General features: G+C 42.8%; 1 protein-coding gene and 2 non-coding genes across 7 annotated transcripts in view; 2 read left to right on the forward strand and 1 right to left on the reverse strand.

Annotated features, from left to right (window-relative positions):
* Positions 1–20002, forward strand: part of POLR3H (RNA polymerase III subunit H) — a 155291-nt gene that overhangs the window by 25491 nt on the left and 109798 nt on the right. The gene's annotated exons all lie outside the window — the stretch shown is intronic.
* Positions 6797–6987, forward strand: LOC115086416. Its single transcript, XR_003855288.1, has one exon. It is a non-coding gene; the product is annotated as a U2 spliceosomal RNA (small nuclear RNA).
* Positions 18272–18462, reverse strand: LOC115086417. Its single transcript, XR_003855289.1, has one exon. It is a non-coding gene; the product is annotated as a U2 spliceosomal RNA (small nuclear RNA).

The raw sequence follows: 20002 nt of genomic DNA on the forward strand, positions 1-20002 counted from the left end.
TCCCTCTCTGTGTTCTTATCAGTTCAGATGTCCCTGCTCAGAACCTCTGTGATTTCTTAGCAGTTATTTACTTTCATACCTTGGAACTTCCTTGGCACTCATAAGCATCTCCCTTCTCTACATAGAAGCATTATAAATAACAACCTCCTTCTCTGCAGCCTTTTCTTTCTCCTGCACTAAGCTGATTTAGGAGTCCGGCTAAGTGTGTCCAGCACTCAGACTTCCATTACAGTCACTCATGGTGGCGAGGCAGAGGGGATCTGACTTCTGTAGATCTCACGGAGGCGTGCCTCCATATTCCAATAAGGGAATGTCGTCTGAGATTCCTTCATTTTTGCGGTCCTAGGTGGCCATTTTCAGTTCCTGGCTCTACCCTTCAGTCTAGCTATGGCTCCATGGACCTTCTGAAAGGAATGTAGTGGTGGTGGCACTATGAAAAGAAGGAATCTTGGTGCATCTTCGCCTGGACGATTGGCTCATAAAAGCGGTCAGAACAGGAGAGTGCTGTGGCCGCTTGTTGGATGGGTGGGATTTGGGTTGGGTCATAAGACTTCTCCAAGAGCAGTGTGTAATTCCCTTGCAGACTCTGGGATACCTGAGAGCTCTGTTCGACACCAGAATAGGTCGGGTTCAAAAGCTGCAACAGCAAATTCACACGTTGATGATGATAAATCTGAAAGTATGGAGTTATCTGCAACTTCTGGGCTCCATGGCAACAGCGTTAGATAGTTGATTAGTTTATTTTATTGCCTTTCCATTTAAAAAAAAGTGACATTCAATTTAAAAACTCAACAGTAATCAGGATAAGTCCATACATCTGGTGCAAGAGGTAACGGTGGTGGGGCCACACGGCAATACTGATCATAACATGATCAAATTTGACTTAATAACTGGGAGGACACAGAGTAAATCTACAACTCTAGCATTCAACTTTCAAAAGGGAGACTTTGGGGGAAAAATGAGAAAAATAGTTAGGAAAAATCTGAAAGATGCAGCTACAAAGGTTAAAGAATTTACATCAGGTGTGGACGTTGTTCAAAAATACCATCTTAGAAGCACAGTGCAGATGTATTCCATGCATTAAAAAAGGTGGAAGGAAGGCCAAATGACTGCAGGTATGGTTAAAAGGAGAGGTGAAAGAGGCTATTTTAGCCAAAAGTACTTATTTCAAAAATTGGAAAATGGATGCATCTGAGGAAAAAGCATAAGCATCAACAAGTTAGATATAAAACATTGAGGCAGCCTAAAAGAGATTTTGAAAAGAAGCTGGCCTTGGAGACAAAAACTCATAAAATCTTTTTAAAATAGATCTGAAACGAAAGCCTATGAGGGAATTGCTTGGGCTGTTAGATGATCGAGGGGGTTAAAGGGGCACATAGGGGAAGATAAGGTCATTGCGAAAAGACTGAATGAAGTCTTTGCTTCGGTGTTCATTGAAGAGGATGTTGGGAATATACCTGTGTCAGAATCTATTTTCAATGGTGATGATTCAAAAGAACTGATACAAATCACTGTGAAGCTGGAAAATGGAATAAGGCAGATTAACAAATTAAAGAGGAGCAAATTGCCTGGACAAGATGGTATACATCCAATGTTCTGAGAGAACTCAGAAATGAAATTGCAGATCTGTTACTGGTAATTTGTAATCATTCGCTGGGATCATCTGCCACACCTGAAGATTGGAGGGTGGCCAATGTAACCCCAATCTTTAAAAAGGGCTCCAAGAGTAATCCAGAAAACTATAGACCAGTGAGCCTGACTTCAGTGCCAGGAAAAATCATGAAAACTATTCTAAATGACAAAATCACAAAACATCTAGAAAATCATGGTTTAATGGGACAAAACCAGCATGGATTTACCCATGGGAAGTCTTGCCTCACCAATCTACTACAGTTTTTTGAAGGGGTTAATAAAATGTGGATAATGTGAGCCAGTGGATGTGGTGTAGTTGGATTTTTCAGAATGCGTTTGATAAAGTGCCTCATGAGAGAGAGACTCCTGAGAAAATTAAAAAGTCATGGAATTGGAGGTAATGTCCTAATGTGTATTACAAACTGGAGAAGGGTAAACAGTGGAGTGCCTCAGGGATCTGTACTAGGACTGGTTCTTTAATATATTTATAAATGATCTGGAAGTGGGAATGAGTGAAGTGATCAGATTTGAAGATAATACAAAATTATTCTGAATTAAATCACAAGCATATTGTGAAAAACTGCAGAAGGATCTTGCGAGACTAGAAGACTGGCATTTAAATGTCAGATTAAATTTAATGTGGACAAGTGCAAACTGATGCACATGGGGAAAAGTAACCCACACTGTACTTACACGATGTTAGGTTCCATATTAGGAGTTTCTGCCCAGGAAAAGGACCTGGGTCTCATAGTGGGGAATACTTTGAAATCCTCGGTTGACTGTTCAGTGGGTAGTCAAAAAAGCAAACAGTGTTAGGAATTATTAGGAAAGGACTGGAGAATAAAACAGTGAATGTCATAATGTCCCTGTATCATACCATGGTAAGGCCGCACTTGGAGTACTGTGTGCCGCATCTCACAAAAATATGTAGCTACATTGAAAAAGGTACAAAGAAGGGTGACCAAAAATATTTCCTAAGGTTACTCCTGAGTCTACCCCCATTCAACCTCATGGCATGAATCCTCACTCTAGAGTCTCCTTTCCGTTGAAAGAGAATCACCTCCTGTGAATTGTAAACTTTGAGTTATTTGAATGTCTTTCATATCTCCCCTATCTCTCTCTTCCTCTAGGGTATACATGTTCAGATCTTTAAATCTGTCCCCATATGTTTTTAGAACAGTGGTTCCCAGCCTGTGGTCCATGGACCCTTGGGGGTCCGCGGGAAGTGTCTAGAGAAGAGAGGCCATGCTGCAAAAAAAGGCTTGATGGGCAGTTGGTGCACCGCAGCCAAAAAAGATGGAAGGAGGCAGCAGGGCCACCGGCACATCCATCTCACTGGAGGCTGAAGATGGAAGGAGGCCCAACAGGCTGTCAGCGCCCATCCCGCCGCCGACTGAAGATGAAAGGGAGCATGTGTGTCTGTGACAGCAAGTGTGTGAGAGAGGGACCATGTGTGTATAAGAGAGAGGATAAAGATTGTGTGCCCCTTCCTAATCCACAACAATCTCAGGGTGACTGGAAATAAAGTTCCCAAGTATGGATAGTGGGAATTTTTTTTAATCCTTATTAGTTTTAATTGTTGGCTATTACTTGATGTGTTGAAATATTTTAATGGTGTTTGGGGAAATTTTAAAAAATAATTTGAGTTTTTAATTATAGGATGTTCTATATATCAGTTTTGAAATATTCTTTTTTAGTAGTGTGGTTTTACTATTATTATTTTATATCTCTTAATGGTATTGTTTGTTTTAAGAGGAATATCATGTTTTTGTTTTTTCCATTGTTGCATTGCAGTTCCCTGTTCAGTTTTTGTCTACGTGTTTGTATTTATACTTTATGGTCTCTGTTTTGCATCTGTGACTTAGGTGTGCTATTCTGCTAGCATATAAATTCTATATAGGGGACCTACAGCAGCTGGACTTGTTCAGTTTTCCTAACAGGAGATGTATTGGTGTTTTAGGGCTTTAAGAACATAAAATATGCCATACTGGATAAGACCAAGGGTCCATCAAGCCCAATATCCCATTTCCAACAGTGGCCAGTCCAAGTCACAAGTACCTGGCTAGTACCCAAACATTAAATAGATGCCAAGCTACTAATGCTGGTAACAAGCAGTGGCTATTCCTTATTGATTAATAGCAGTTTATGGACTTCTCCTCCAGAAACTTATCCAAACTTTTTTTTTTAAACCCAGCTATACTAACTGCTTTAACTACATCCTCTGGCAATGAATTCCAGAGCTTAATTGTGCACTGAGTGAAAAAAAATCTCTGATTTGCTTTAAATGTGCTACTTGCTAAATTCATGGAGTGCCTCCTAGTCCTTATGTTATCTGAAAGAGTAAATAACCGATTCACATTTAACTGTTCTAGTCTTTTCATGATTTTGTAGACCCCTATCATATCCCAGCTCAGCCATCTTTTCTCCTGGCTGGTAACTCCTAATATGGAACCTAACATTGTGTAACTACAGCAAGGGTTATTTTTCCCTATATGCAACACCTTGCACTTGTCCATGTTAAATTTCATCTGCCATTTGGACTCCCAATCTTCCAGTCTCACAAGGTCCTCCTGCAATTTATCACAATTCGCTTGTCATCTGCAAATTTGATCACCTCACTCGTCATAAATATATTAAAAAGCACTGGCCCAAGTACAGATCCCTGAGGCACTCCACTGTTCACCTTTTTCCACTGTGAAAACAGACCATTTAATCCTACTCTCCAATTGGTTTGCAGTCCACAAAAGGACATCACCTCCTATTCCTTGACTTTTTTTAGTCTTCTTAGAAGCCTCTCATGAGAGACTTTGTCCAACACCTTCTGAAAACTCTAATACACCACATCTACTGGTTCACTTTTATTCACCCCTTCAAAAAAATGTAGCAGATTTGTGACCTAAGATTTCCCTTGGGTAAATCCACGCTGCTGTGTCCCATTAAATCATGTCTGTCTAAATGTTCTGTGTAATATTTGTAGTATTGCCTTTTCATAGGGAGCACTATTATTGTTTTGAGGCCTTGCAGTAAGGGTGTTGGATCTTATTATACAATGATCCTGGTAGTGGAAGGAGTTTGTGTTGCTGTTTATGAAGTGCCACCAGAATTTGAGTTGGTTTTTTTTTCTTTATGGTGAATGGTAAGGGGAGAAGTGCTCTTGCTCTGCTCTGCACCCTTACAGGCCGATACAGTAAAGCGCGGCCGCGGTTACCCTGCTTTTAACCCGCTTTGTACCCACAATTTGGCCGCGTAAGTCCAACCCGCGATTCACTATCCCTTTTAACCCATCCTTACCGCTTCTTTAAATCAACGGGTAACCCTTTCCGCCCGCGGCATGTATATGAGATGTAAATGATCGGATTAGCTATTCCGTCCCATACAGTAACGTGCGCCCCAATTATTGCCTTTTTAACCTGCAGTTTTGCCGCGTGTTTAACCTGCTAATTTACCGCCTACCCTTACCCCTGCACTAGTGTGGAGCGTCAGGTCAGAGAGACGAAATTTCACGAGCAAACGACCCCCTCACCCCCCGGGACAAGACCTTTAGAGGAGCCAGGATCGGGCAAACTTTCCCCCAGCCCCCGCTCACCTGCCCTGGCCGCGTCCATGGGTGCCAGTCTCCCGTGCGGGCGCACTGGCAGCTCCGGAGCAGCCCCAGTCCTCTCTCCCCTCCTCCCGGGGGCAGCCAGCGGTGAGAGCGAGAGCGGCTTCAGCAGCCCCCGCCGGCGAGGGTGTATGAATGCACGCTGTGACCTGAGCGCCTGGCTGGACGTCCGAGGTCACGGCGTGCGCTCATGGCAGCGAAGGTGCATGAACGCAAGCCATGACCTGAGTGCCTGGCTGGACGTCGGAGGTCACGGCGTGTGCTCATTCACCATCGCCGGCGAGGGCTGCTGGAAATCCGCCTCGCATGGGGAGTGCCCGATCCACCCCGGGCTGCTGAAGCTGCTCTCGCCGCCGGTTGCCCCCGGGAGGAGGGGAGAGAGGACTGGGGCTGCTCCGGAGACCGGCACCCATGGACGCGGCCAGGGCAGGTGAGCGGGGGCTGGGGGAAAGTTTGCCCGATCCTGTTGAGTGCAGGTTTTATCAAGCACAACAATGCTCCACCACCCTGGGTTTGAAAGTTATTTTTCTGAATACTGTTCGTATTGCAGTGGAAAGAAGAACGCACTGACATAGCTGAGAGAGGAACTGGGACGCTTAAAAAAAAATCTTTCGTCCTTCCAGTGATGGGATTAGTCGCGATCTGAAGAGTGGCTTTCCCAGTGCGTTGGATTTTAGGTTGGGCAGGCAAGAGTTTAGGTTATGCTTGGAAACAGGTCCTTCCTAATACGTTTTTCTTTTGGTCTGATTTGATTGTATTTTTTTTTCCCCTAGGGGAATTGTCTTGCTAAATCATGACCCTTGCTGTTAATGGCCGGCTGATACTTCTCTGATCCTTTTCTTTTGCTTAAAGTTGGGATCCACTTCCTGGTACCTGTCATTTGAAATGACAGGTACCAGCGCACCCAGGATACTGTATAGGCACTGTATAGTGCTCTATACAGTAAAATGGATTGCGCTTCATGGACGCTTCTTGGACGCGGCTTGTATTTGCATGCCATTTAAATACAGTATCGAACGGTATGTGATCCGAACTGTGCGTGCGGCAAACGAGGGCCTGACGGACAGTTCCCATGACAGCATGGCTAATTCAGCCCTGCTGTCCACGGGGAAACAAGCTCCTAGGAATCCCTTATAATTCATCTCCAGGAGAGGAGTAAACACCCCCTTGTGTTAGAAAGGGAGAAGGATTCCCTTCCATAGGAGCAGCAGCAGCATTAGAAGAAAGGAAGTGATGCGGCAGTGAAAGCTTCACCCAGCGTCAGCACAAAGCTAAGTGGGCGGGATAATGCTAATATCGAGGAGGCACCCGACACACAGAGACAAGACGAGAAGCAGAAATCTATCAGCAAAGAGAAAATAGCAAGCTTTGATGAGAACTATTAGAAAAGGGACTCTGTTTACAGACTGTAAGACTTGTGGCACTGTATGGAGAGAATGTGAATGGGTTCAAGTTGTTTTTAGAGGGGTCGTTTGGCTCCATTGCCTGTGGTTGGAGAGTTTCTCCCCCTGAGTTAGAAAGAGGAGAGGAACGGAGGGCTGCTCGGCAGAAGGAATTTGTGGCATCGCTTCTCGGCCTTTTGGCTAAGATCAAGTGTAGTATCTGTTCTTATCAGTTTAATATCTGATACGTCCCTTATCTAGGGACCATATATTAAATTGATTTTTGGAACAGGGAGATGGAATAGGAGCTTGCTTCATCCACTCCACGCATCAACCTGGTATTGCAGTATCTCCGGGAATGGTGCACCCCCCCCCACCCTAAAACCAGTTGAAAAATAGATAAGAGCATTTTATTTATATTTTGTCAGTATTGTTTTAGTACTGAGTTTTTGTAGAATCAACAAATAAAAATGGAATTTTTTTACTGCAGGCCGGTCTGTTCAGTGCTATCTGATGTCACTAATCTATCATAGTTTATTTAATTCACTCTGATGTCTATGGCAAAGATAGAGACTAAGCTTTAGCTAGATACTATATGCTTTAGCATTGCTGAAGTGAATTGCCAGCAGCAAGAAAGATACTGGTGAAAAATCTTAAAAGCTGTTTGCATTTGCTCCCCACCATTTCCTACTTCAGTGCTTTTTCTAGTATTCTATATATGCGGTGCAAGCTGTCTTCCAGTACTGTGCAAAGTACAAGTGTAGTAGTTTACACAGTGCAGGATTTGACTCCGCAACCTCTTACATTCTTATTTTCCTAGATCTCACTGCTGCTTTTGATACCATCAGTCATGATGTACTCTCCCGTCTCGCCAATATTGACTTGGCAGGAACAGTATATTCCTGGTTTAAATCATTTTTGCGGGATCAGTCCCAAACAAATACACCTCCATTCAGCTACTTCTTCATGGTTCCCAATCAATACTTGTGTTCCTCAAGGCTCAGCATTTTCAGCCACCTTATTTAATATATATCTTACGCCCATTTTCACTCTTCTTTCCCCCTTAGGGACACTCTTACTCTCCTTACACGAACGACATTCAGTTTCGTTTTCCGATTAGACAAAATTGGCAATCTACCACTCAATTCACTACTCTTTATTTACCATCCATTAACGCTTAGTAACCTCAAAATAAGCTTTGCTTGAATCTAGCAAAGACTGAGATCCTGATACTAGGTAACGCTGCTTTCCCTGATATGGCCAATATATTTTCTTTTGGTAGTATTACACTTCAAATCTCCCATACTGCATACATCAGAAATGGGACCCCCACTGCCAACCCAAACTTGCAAGGAAGGTCACCACCTTGTCAGCTACTTTAACATAACTGTTCCAGGTGGAGGGGGCTAGGGATGCCTGGAGGAGCTTCCGTGCTTCCGGGAACCAAAGTTCCATAGGAAAGGCGGTACTGATGCTCTGCACTAGACCACTTCTGGAGCAAGCTTCCGGAATAAGTCCCACTTGCAACGAGAGAGAGAGAATCAGCCAAAGCATTAGAAAGCCCAGGCACATAACAAGCCCACACAGTAATATTCAATACCATGCAACGCAGCACAAATTCCCGCAACAAGTCAGAAACTAACATACATTTCGCCGATCGCTTAATGATAACCTCCACCACGCCTAGGTTATCACACCAGAATACTACCTTCTTGTCCCTCAGGTGCAGGCCCCACAGAAAGACAGAGACTACAATTGGAAACAGCTCCAAAAATGTGATGTTCTTAGTAATGACACAGAGGAAGGGCGGAGTAAACAGCACCCACACATAAATAAATAGCAACAGGAATAATGTGTGGCAAATGATATACTGATCATTAACAATTAGCAATGAGACTTTTTTTTTTTTTATTTTGCCTACGCAATTGTGCATAATATTGAACTCCATAGTAAATAATGTTGTATAAACAAAGGACCCCGACATGGCCGTGTTTCGCATCAGGGCTACATCAGGGGGACCATAGTATCCACAAATCTATAAAAACAAAAAACGATTACTGAGTTATTGTACAGGTAGGTGAGCACAGACGTACAATCATAATTTAAGCTAAGAAAGGAGAGGGAACCAGGACCCTGTATAGAAATTAAGAGAACAAGGAGAACATAAAAATTGCATAGTAGAGACCAACAAAGCAGGTAGACAAAGCAGGGCAGAAAAAAACAGATTAACTTCAAAATTTAAACATATATAAAAAAGGAAACAAAAATATATATAAAAGCAAAAATAAGGAAGGGATTGGGACCCATAGATATCTATTTTCCCGAGAGAGGGACACTATAAAACTATATTGTTAGACCTTTAGGGGGTCATTTTCCAAGGAGTTACCGCAGGAGATAAGTTCGCAAATTGCGCTAACAGCAGTTAACGCGATTTGTGAATGCAAATTTTTAATTTTGTATTCAGGGGGCGGAGTTGGGGCGGAGCATATGTAAAGTTATCGTGTGCGGCGAAACAGCCGCAGTGTTAGCGCGGCCATTCGCGATACGTTGTGAGATTTGGGCAATGTTCTCTCAAACTAGCTTGTTGTTGCCCAGGTAGAGTGTCCATCAAGCTAGTTTGAGAAAACATTGCCCAAATCTCATCTTGGAGTGAGTTTCCTCACTCTGAAGGCCATAAAATCTTCACAAGAGACCACTGTTCTGTTCGTACGTCTCATGTTGAATGTGAAAGTGGCCCCCAACCCCCTACACTCATATCTAATCCCCACCTCGAGTTACTAGGTGAGCCTCTCATAGGGATACAAATAGCTGTCTAGGGAAGAGACATTATAGCAAGTCTCTCTCTCTCCCTCTCCCTCTCCCTCTCCCTCTCTCTCCCCCCCCCCCCCCCCCCCCCCCCCCCCCGAAATAGGCTGTCTGGACACTTTCGTGCACTGCGATGATGCTTTGGGTGTTTTATCGCGCAGTGGGGAAACTTCGTGTGCTGCGATGTATTCGCGAATCGCGAAAACATCGCATCATGCCAAGTTTCCCCACTGCACAAAAAAAGCCTCATTTGCATGGGAAACGCCCCTTAATGCGTTACCAATGCGATATTGGTAAATGAGGCCCTTAATTACATAAGTCAATATTGCAGAAGGGTATAAAAACCATACTCATATTATGTATTAGAAATCATGATGCACAAATGTTTCTAGAAAAGAAAAATAAAAATGCAGCGATCGGGTGAGCAACTTGGATAAGCGACTTGATAGAATTAAGAGAATCAAACAATCGAAGAGAAGAAAATCCAATACCTGAACAAAAGTGGGCAACCTGGAACAAGGTTTGATTAGATGAAAAACTATTTTACAAGGAGCCACGGAGGCACATCAGCCGTGGCACAGATTAAGTAGATAACCTAGAACAATGTAAAAAGAAATTATCTAAACCGGGCAAGGTGAAAAGGATGAACAAACGGACTGTACTAAGAATAGTAATCCATACAAAGATAAGAATACCTTAACAGGCTGAAAATCCTAGCGCAGACCTTTACACCTTAAGGAAGCAAACTGAGCTTAAGCAGTGCAAGTGCTGGGAACATCGCCAGATCAACAGTAATGTTAAACAACTAAACCTAAAAAGAAGAGAATAGTGTCATATGGGGAACTTAGCAAAGAATAATAAATATGACTTAAGACAAGAAAAAAACAAAAAAACCGAGCTAAAATTGCTCAAGGAAACAATAGAAAGGAACCAAACACCATGGGGAAAGGACAGACCATGTCCGGAGCGTTAACAGGTGTAAAAAGATAAATACCTTAAATGCTACCACTGTTCTAGGGTGCACTGGACCACCGGGTAGGTCGCAAATTTTAACTTCAATGGCTAAAAAACATCAAACAGATGATCCAGTGAGCACCAGAAAATGGAGAAACTTCAACAAAAAACAAATAAAATGGAGATAACTTACAGACAAGTAGGGGAAGCATTTCAATCGCGATGTCACAGGACGGAGTCCTGAAAACAGGCGTTTAAATAGGCGGAAACAAGGTAAGAGATCGTGTGAAAAATGAAGTCATGTGACCATGATTGACAGCAACAAATGTAAGCACCAGAAAATAACAAAAAATGGCAAAAGAGGGGATAAGGAGGCATGAAAAATGGAAACAGAGAAATCACTATGAAAAACCTAAACAGCACCAGATACATTGTGGTGCCAGACTTGAAGAGGGGGGGATGTTATTGTAAAGATCGAAGTGTAGATACTAAGAAATGGGCAAGGGAAATGTTTTTGTTTAATTTTATACACCGATGTTGGTATATACCTTCACACTGGTTTACAATATTTCGTAAATAAAAATCATAAAATACAATAAAAATTTTTAAACCAATCAAACAGATAACTATACATCAGACTCGTTCTTAAATTAATATAAAAGAAACAAATCATGAAATAAGATGTAAAAAGTAATAATCACATAAAAACATGCCTATTAACGTGAAAATTTAACAAAGCATCAACATATGAAAACAATAAAAATTACTAGCTGACTTCTACTTGAAATGCTTGTACACACAGCCACGTTTTTAGTGCTTTCTTAAATTCTTTTAAATCTCTCTGGAGCCTTAATTCTACGGGTAATAAATGCCATAGACCTGGACCGACTAATGAAACAGCCCTTTCCCTGACAGAGGTAAGTTTAGCGGTGGCAATAGAAGGAACTGTAAGAAGTCCTTTACCCGCTGAACGCAGATTTCGTTGAGGGGGGTGTATGCGATTAACCGCATTCATCCAGTCTACTTGTTCTGCATAGATTGCTTTATGTATCAAACATAAAGTCTTACATTTAATTCCATACTTGACTGGTAGCCAACGTAATGCGGAAAGAACAGGAGTAATGCGATATCTTTTGTTAATACCGGAGAGGAGCCTGGCAGCGGAATTCTGTAACACTTGCAATAGTCTAAGTGATATATAATCACCAAAACATCACCAACAACTTGGAAACTTATTTTCTTAAATTGTGAAACCAGGCCTCATATGTTTATATAGGAGAGCTTTCAAATTGTGTGCAATTACTCTCACTAGTATAAAAAATACCAGTTTACTACATGATTATTTTCATATGTAGCAGTTCAACTTTTAAAATCATTGGTCTTGGTTACACACTTTTTTTTAAAATTATATAGTGGTTAACACTTATCTATCCTTTTAAGATGAGCGATCAAAACGCTGAAGGAGCACTTGTATTTTTGTCAGCCTGCCCGACATGACTCGTGTTTCTTAAATGCTTCGTCAGGGGCAATGTATCAACTCTTATTTGCTTCTGCAAAAAAAACAAATGTTTAAATGTGCTGATTTGATAAATCAAACTTTTACTCATTATTAAATATACGTACGCTCCAAACCTCTATGCTGTCACTCATTCCATGCTTTCAGCGTTTCCCAAAACGATCCTCCATCATGTTTCTCTGAGGCAGTATTTAAACCAGCCTTCGGATGCAACGGCAGCCAATGATTACTTTCCCATCCCTGCAGAGCCAATGGTATAACATTCTATGTTTCTGATGTCATATCAACGTTGTCCAATCCACTGCATTATTCATACCAAAAAGGACTTTGAGCGGACAATTTAAAAATCCATTTTTGCTCGAAAAAATTCAACTTTGTTTGAATATCTCTTTCACGACTTGAACATCCTACTTGATCTAATACCATCCATTTCAAATGCTGGAACTGGTGAGCATTTTGAACACAGTGTTTTACCATCGGGGCTTCCATATTAAGCGTGTTTATCCTACTACGATATTAAGCGTGTTTATCCTACTACGGTGCTCTCTTAGACGGATACTGACTTGTCTACTTGTTCGTCCTACATAAATGGAAGGACAGGGGCACTGAATTAAATATACTACATTGGTAGATTTACAATTAGTTATTGTTCTTTTTTTATATTGTATTCCTGTACTAGGATGTTGCCAGACTGATAAGTGATGGATTGAATACACATATCACATTCTCCACATATATCATGAAAACCTTCCAATAATTCAGTGTCCCTTATGCAAGTTTCTGCATGGACCACATAATCCTTTGTTTTTGCCCCGTGAATAAGAAAATAGTGGTAAATCTGCGACACTGTAGAATGCAGCTGTTAAATATGCCAATGGCGTTTTATACTGTTTACTATTAGATGGGATTTGTCTGAATGTTGAAGAACACATACTTCTGGAATGTCATTTTTTCTAGATTGATATTCCAACAAAGTCGATCGATCTGAATATCTAGCACGTTTATATGCTTTCTGAACAGCATCGTACGGATATCCTCTCTCAAAAAATCTCTGTACCATATCTTGTGCTTGCTTTTTAAATTCCTGATGATTTGAGCATATTCGCCGAAGCCTAAAAGAACTGGCTTACGGGTAGACCCTTCTTAAAAGCCGTAGGATGGCAACTCTGAAATCTCAACAAATTATTGCGCTCGATCGGTTTGCGATTATATTGTTGTATGGAGTTGACTATCCTTTATACTAATTGAAATGTCCAGGAAATTAATGTTGCCTACTATACTCAAATGTAAACTTCAAATGTGAATCTATTGTATATTGACCCACTGTAAAAATTGTTTTAAAGATTGTTCATCCGGCGACCAAAAAAATAAAAGGTCATCTATATATCTAAGACAAAAAGAAATCTGTTGAAAACCTGGAGATGTGTAAATATGATGTTGTTCAACCTGATCCTTTTAAGATGAGCGTTTTGATCGCTTATCTTAAAAGGATAAGTGTTAACAACTATATAATTTTAAAAAAAGTGTAACCAAGACCAATGATTATAAAAGTTGAACTGCTACATATGAAAATATTCATGTAGTAAACTGGTATTTTTATACTAGTGAGAGTAATTGCACATAATTTGAAAGCTCTCCTATATAACATATGAGGTCTGGTTTCACAATTTAAGAAAATAAAGTTTCCAAGTTGTTGATGTTTTGGTGATTATATGTTACGAGTTACATCGTCTGGGCAGTTCTGAGGTATAAATGGTCTAAGTAATGACTGAGGAAGACCAAGCAATAAAGAATTGCAATAGTCTATATTGGTAAATAGCAAAGCTTGGAGAACAGTTCTAAATTCATCATGATTCAATAAGGGTTTTAAGCGCCTAAGAATTAACAATTTATGATAAACTTCCTGTATCTTCGTAGAAATGTGTTTTTTAGTGTAAATTCGGGGTCAAGCCACACGCCTAAGTCTCTAATTTTATTTCCTAAAGAAATGGAAACTTTTTCCATGTGGGGGGGAAGGTGGTAGGGGGAAGGGAAAGCCGGTGGGGGGGGGGGGGGGAAGAAACCAAAGACAAAAAGGGTTAAGGGGGCAAGAAAATTACTGTAAAAAAGAGGAAGTTTAACCTGTAAACAGCACCAAATACGTTGCAGACTTAAAAAGGGGAGATATTATGTACAAAATAAATGTGAGTCTAAGAAATTGACAAGGGAAGGTGGAATAGGGGCAGGGAGGTGGGAAACGGGAGGGAAGGGCAAAAACTGACACGAGAGGGGAGAAAAGCTCAGTAAATGTGTTTGTTTTTATAGATTTGTGGATACTATGGGCCCCCTGATGAGAAACACGGCTGTGTCGGGGTCCTTTGTTTATACAATATTATTTACTGTGGAGTTCAATATTACGCACAATTGATGTGGGCGTAGGCAAAATAAAATAAAAATAAAAAAAAGTCTCATTGCTAATTGTTGTTGATCAGTATATCATTTGCCACACATTATTCCTGTTGCTATGTTCTTAGTAATGCCAGAAGACTTCCAATCCTCAGGCCAAGCAGCTGCACACCAAGAATCCTGAAAGTAAGTACCAAAACCTATCGAACCTGCTGCATCAGAGTACAACTCCAAGTCATGATTAGACAATGACTCTGCCACAGCAAGCAACCATTTAAAGTCTGACAAACGATCCCACATGCGCAAGTCCTCGTGCATCTTTTGTGTAATTCGTATGCTGTGACTGCTCTTCTTCACACCTGCCATAGTGAAAGATAACCTGCGCGGAAAAACTCTATCCATGGGGATTACCCGACATGCAAAATTCAAACTACCCACCAGGGATTGCATTTGTCGCAAAGTCAACTTCTTACAAAGAAGTGCCTCCCTACCAAAACCTTCAAAACCTCTACCTTCTCCGCAGGCAACCTCGAGATCATTTCTACTGAATCCAGCTCAATCCCCAGGAAAACCAATCTTATGCAGGGGCCTTCAGTCTTGCCTTCAGCAATGGGGATGCCAAACTCAAAAGCAATATCCTGAAAGCACTGCAACAACTGCTCGCAGGCCATCAGATGCCTCAGCCACAAACAAGAAGTCATCTAGGTAGTGAACAATATTCCATGTTCCTGCCCGTTCTGCGACTACCCAATGGAGAAAAGTACTGAAAGCCTCGAAATACGCACATGCGATACAGACTCCATAGACAAGCATTTATCAAAGTAAAATGTGTCATTAAAGCAGAAACCCAACAAGGGGAAACTCATTGGATGAACTAGGAACAATTGGAAAGCTGACTCAATGTCAACCTTAGCCATCAGGGCCCCTCGACCGCAATGCCGAACCTTGGTCGCAGCTGAATCAAAAGAAGCATACTGCACAGTACACAGATCTCACGGAATGAAGTCATTAACAGAATTACTCTCTGGAAATGAGAGATTACGTATCAGGCAGAATTTCCCAGGTTCCTTCTTTGGAACCACCAATTAAAGGCAACAGAACCATTCCATAGAACGGAGGCTTTGCAAAAGGACCTGCGATTTTTTTTTTTTTTCCCCCAACTTAATCTCTCCTCGCAACTTATCACTGACAACGTGAGCCAGCTTCCAAACTGAAGGACAATTTTGCCCATCCCCGACCCGACTGGACCCGCAAAAAGAATTTCTAAACCACGAAACAGAAAAAGGGGCAGCCTCTACATTCGGATATTCCTTAAACCAGGGCATCAATGCAGCAAACCCGACTGTGTAGGAGTATGACAAAAGGACTCACTTAGGAGTCCCTTTTTGCAGCAGCCCCTTTGACAGGTCCATCACCAGTCTGCTTGGGAAATTTGGAGGCCGAATGACTGGCGCCGCAGCTCGAACACGCAAGCCAGACTTTGCAGTTGGGAAAGTTACAGGCGCAACGATTGAACTGCCAACACATGTCAAGGTCATGTACAAAGCCATAACCATCACCTACAAAACTATACATCAACTTACCACTCTCGATCTTCAATTCCCTCTCCAAACACATAATTCTACCAGACCTACTAGAGATGCTTATAGAGGCTCCCTCCAAGTTCCCCCAGCGAAAACGACCAGACACATCACCATAAGAGATCGCGCCACCTCCACAGCTGGCCCTCTTTTGTGGAATTCCATTCCTACAGACCTCAGACAGGAGCCCTGCCTCCCAACTTTTAGGAAAAAACTTAAGACTTGGTTATTCAAACAAGCATTTCCGGACACAACCCAATGACACATTCCAATGACTCCTAAAACACCACTCCTCTTGTATATAACATTTATTCTGTATACTATATTTAAATTGTATATTGTTTAACCATCTCTTTTCTCTCCTCTCTTCTTCCTTCTCCAAGTTCGGCTACCCTTGTTAAATGTAACTGTACTTTCGGACACCACAGTTCTAGTTTTTGTTTATAATGCACTCCTGTTCGATGTAAACCAGCAAGATATGTTTTCATGATTGCCGGTATATAAAAACTCTAAATAAATAAAAGGAGGCCAGGCAAGGGTCCCAAACGAAAGGACCACCCGCATTACCCCCCAAAGAAGACACCACTTTAGTATTCATCTGGGCCAACCAGAGCCCAATGTCCTGTGTGCCCCATGACATAAATTTGTTCTCCTCCATCCAGTTGCGGAAATGCTCATAATAGCTGAGCCAAGACCAGCCATCATACTCTCTACTAGCGGCCAAAATAGCATCGGCATAAGCCAGGAGAGGCCCGTACTGAGACGGATCATGACGCCCAACCACACTAGCCAAACGAAGGAAGGATTTAATTCAGTTAAGAATGTTGTGCGCTATTTTCTTCTGAGTCCCCGTAAATCGCTCGACATTCCCCTTCTTCCTCCTCTCCTTCCTCTTCCCTCTGCAGCGATCCAACAACTGAAAGATGTCTATATATTTGTGCTGTCTGACTTTCTAAGGGACCGGGGCTCATCCTCCCACAGTTCTGAAAAGGTTACTAGCGGAGGAGCCCCCCCCCCCCCCCCCAAACCCACAGCAGCTACAGGGGAAGTAACTGAGGAACCAGAAGATGGAGGATGAGGAATCAGAAGAGCCAGACCTGGCACGCTTTTTCTTCCGTTTACTTGTCCTGCTTCTTTCCTCAGAAGAATCACCTACCCCACCACCAGAAGCCGAAGACTCTGAAACGCTGACCGTGGACATCAGAACAGGTTGAGTAGGGACCTGACATGAACACCTCCCCCCCCCCCCCCCCCCCGGACAAGATCACCAGATGACTCACCATGACAATCTCCACCAAGGTCAGATTCTTGGTCTGAACCAGTTTGGCATATCTTATGTTCTCTTGGAGCCGGGATCGAAGCACCAGACACATTGGATGCTGCCAACACTGGGTTATTACAGCATCATTCACGTCGTGAGGGACCTGGGCCATCCAAGGAGTCACATGCTGGGTGTATCTGCAGAAGAAAAGGAGCAGACCCAGATGATCCTGTGCCACCACTGGACCCCTGAGGAGAGTCTGCAAAAGGACTCCAACCCATAACGAAACGCCAAGGGCCAGGTACGGTAGCACTTGCATCCAAAGCAGGCTGCCAAAAACCTGTACAGGGACCCCAATTAATTCCACATGGAGAAGGAAATCTCTTTGGGGACAGGGCCCACACCAAGGAGCCCTCACTCCAAGCTGAAAAGAAAGGTCCCCAATTGTCCTAGGAACCTCTGAAGTTAGCCAATGAACTGCCAGCCCCATACCTCTTAATCACCAGGGAAATCAGCACCCATCACGGCGCCAGCCTTAATATCACCCACTGAATCCACGCCGCCCGGACGAGGGGCCCCCCAAGCACTAGGCCCGCCCCACTCCATGCACAAACCACCTGCACACCCAGCACAGAGTCTGTACCTTGGCCTAGACCCAGACCAGAAGCTTTCCCCACAGTTAAGACGGTGGCTGAAGCATTAACTGCTTCAGCACTGGATAGCTCCGGCTGCCTCACAGCAGTGGGAGCAGCTGCAGCTAGGCCAAGCTCAGAAGCCTCCCGAGAATTGGTGGGAGCAGGCCCAAGGCAAGGCCTTGCTACAAAAACAAAAGAGGCCTTCTCCCCAGCTGGAGGCCCATGACTGCGCGCTCGCACTGGCCCTCTCTGGCACAGACACAGCCGTGCAGGCCCGACCTCCCTCAGATGATTGCACATCAATGAGGCCACTCACCGTGGAGAGGTCCTGAACATGCGCCTCTTTCGCGCTGCTGGAAATTAAAGCTCTTAGACAGTAAAGAATTCTTTTTTTTTTTTCATTTTTCCAAATATAAAAACTCTAAGAAAAAAAATTTAACATAGAAGTCAATAATGAAAAAAACCCTCACAGAATGTGAATAAAAAATTCCCATCTATTTTTAACTGGTTTTAGGGTGGGGGGGGGTGCACCATTCCCGGAGATACTGCAATACCAGGTTGATGCGTGGAGTGGATGAAGCAAGCTCCTATTCCATCTCCCTGTTCCAAAAATCAATTTAATATATGGTCCCTAGATAAGGGACGTATCAGATATTAAACTGATAAGAACAGATACTACACTTGATCTTAGCCAAAAGGCCGAGAAGCGATGCCACAAATTGCGTCTGCCGAGCAGCCCTCCGTTCCTCTCCTCTTTCTAACTCAGGGGGAGAAACTCTCCAACCACAGGCACTGGAGCCAAACGACCCCTCCAAAAACAACTTGAACCCATTCACATTCTCTGCATGCACTGCCACAAGTCTTACAGTCTGTAGACAGAGTCCCTTTTCTAATAGTTCTCATCAAAGCTTGCTATTTTCTCTTTGCTGATAGATTTCTGCTTCTCGTCTTGTCTCTGTGTGTCGGGTGCCTCCTCGAAATTAGCATTATCCCGCCTACCTCTCTCTGTGCTGACGCTTGGTGAAGCTTTCACTGCTGCATCACTTCCTCTCTTCTGCTGCTGCTCCCGTGTCAGGGAATCCTTCTCCCTTTCCAGCATAGGGTGTTTTTACTCCTCTCCTGGAGATGAATTATAAGCGATTCCTAGGAGCTTGGTACAGCACTTTGACCGTGGAATGAAAGTGCTGGTTCCTGCTCTGCCCTGCTTCCATGTTTCCTGTCCTGCAGTGGCACCAACTGCCGGTTTATCCTTTATTTATTTTTATTTTATTTATTTAAAGTCTCTTCTATACCGATAGCCGTTCACACATCGCATCGGTTTACATCAAAACAAATAACTTTTGGGCAGGGCCCTTACAGGTAACAGTCGAGGAAAATTAACTAATTACAATATAAATAAATGAGTATCATATGCAATTACAGTAACAGTAACTATTGATAAAACTGATTGGCAGAAACAGCTACTTAAAAATAAATAAATAGAACAACTATAATAACATAACTACAATGTACAGTATTTTTACAGCATTCTTAATCATTTGACGGAGGGGTAACAGATCAGCTACTCTAATTGTTACTCGCTTGCTGTTGGAGATTTTTATGAGTGGGAGGGGGGGAAAGGGAGTAAGCTTGTTGGAAAAGCTTTACTAAGAGAACATAAACATCAAAACCAATACATCTCCTCTACCATACCTTTAAAATAATTGGTGGGGGGTTTTTTTGTTTTTTTTTTTTTTTTAGGAGGATTACTAAAACATGGGCAGGTGCCACCACCCAGACATTCTTCCCACACTCCCTGAACAAAAAATCACCACACAGCGGACTTCCTTCACAAGTCTGTTCCTCCCTGCCATGTCCCAACTAGGGAGAACCAACAACTCCAGCAGTGACTACACTGCCAATTATTGGCTTCATCTAGTGGCCCCCCCCTTTCCCGGCTACAGAAGCCCCAATAGAAACAGCCCCCCCCCCCCACACCCAAATCAGCAAAATTTACCTCTTACATTACATCTTAGGCTTGGGTTTACAACACAAACAAGGACAACACCCAAATGTTCTTGTTCCCCCCCCTCCCCCAAACCGCGGCCAGACATCTAACCCATCAACGCTGTCTCTAACGCCTCTTGGAGCGAATTGTTACAAAGGTGTATCTCAGCATCTGACACATGTATGTAGTTTTGCCCTGAAAAGGCCGGGACACCCATCTGCAGCCCACACGTTTCACACCCAGAAACCCCCTTTGCTATATCAC

Source organism: Rhinatrema bivittatum, chromosome 2 (genome assembly GCF_901001135.1).
Source record: "Rhinatrema bivittatum chromosome 2, aRhiBiv1.1, whole genome shotgun sequence".
NCBI classification, from domain to species: domain Eukaryota; kingdom Metazoa; phylum Chordata; class Amphibia; order Gymnophiona; family Rhinatrematidae; genus Rhinatrema; species Rhinatrema bivittatum.